We start from the raw sequence: 1,227 nt of genomic DNA on the forward strand, positions 1-1,227 counted from the left end.
TGTAGGTCCAGCATCAGGGTGAACAAGACCACACAGGAAGGAGGGTGTAGGTCCAGCATCAGGGTAAACAAGACGACACAGGAGGGAGGGTGTAGGTCCAGCATCAGGGTGAACAAGACGACACAGGAGGGAGGGTTTAGGTCCAGCATCAGGGTGAACAAGACCACACAGGAGGGAGGGCGTAGGTCCAGCATCAGGGTGAACAAGACCACACAGGAGGGAGGGTGTAGTTCCAGCATCAGGGTGAACAAGACGACACAGGAGGGAGGGTGTAGGTCCAGCATCAGGGTGAACAAGACCACACAGGAGGGAGGGTGTAGGTCCAGCATCAGGGTGAACAAGACGACTTGGAGGAGGTGTGAGACCAGCATCAGAGATTGAACAAGACGACAGGAGAGGGAGGGTGTGGGTCCCAGCATCAGGGTGAACAAGACGACACAGGAGGGAGGGTGTAGGTCCAGCATTAGGGTGAACAAGACCACACAGGAAGGAGGGTGTAGGTCAGCATCAGGGTGAACAAGACCACACAGGAGGAGGTGTGGAGTCCAGCATCAGGTGAACAAGACCACACAGGAGGGAGGGTGTAGGTCAGCAGGAGGAGAACAAGACCACACAGGAGGGAGGGTGTAGTTCCAGCATCAGGGTGAACAAGACGACACAAAAGGGAGGGTGTAGTTCCAGCAACAGGGTGAACAAGACCACACAGGAGGGAGGGTGTAGGTCCAGCATCAGGGTGAACAAGACCACACAGGAGGGAGGTTGTAGTTCCAGCATCACGGTGAACAAGACGACACAGGAGGGAGGGTGTAGGTTCAGCATCAGGGTGAACAAGACCACACAGGAGGGAGGGTGTAGGTCCAGCATCAGGGTGAACAAGACGACACAGGAGGGAGAGTGTAGGTCCAGCATCAGGGTGAACAAGACGACACAGGAGGGAGGGCGTAGGTCCAGCATCAGGGTGAACAAGACGACACAGGAGGGAGGGTGTAGGTCCAGCATCAGGGTGAACAAGACGACACAGGAGGGAGGGTGTAGGTCCAGCATGAGGGAGAACAAGACCACACAGGAGGGAGGGTGTAGGTCCAGCATCAGCGTGAACAAGACCACACAGGAGGGAGGGTGTAGGTCCAGCATCAGGGTGAACAAGACCACACAGGAGAGAGGGTGTAGGTCCAGCATCAGGGTGAACAAGACCACACAGGAGGGAGGTTGTAGTTCCAGCATCAG

Source organism: Homarus americanus, unplaced genomic scaffold (assembly GCF_018991925.1).
Source record: "Homarus americanus isolate GMGI-L3 unplaced genomic scaffold, GMGI_Hamer_2.0 scaffold43369, whole genome shotgun sequence".
In the NCBI taxonomy this organism is placed as follows: domain Eukaryota; kingdom Metazoa; phylum Arthropoda; class Malacostraca; order Decapoda; family Nephropidae; genus Homarus; species Homarus americanus.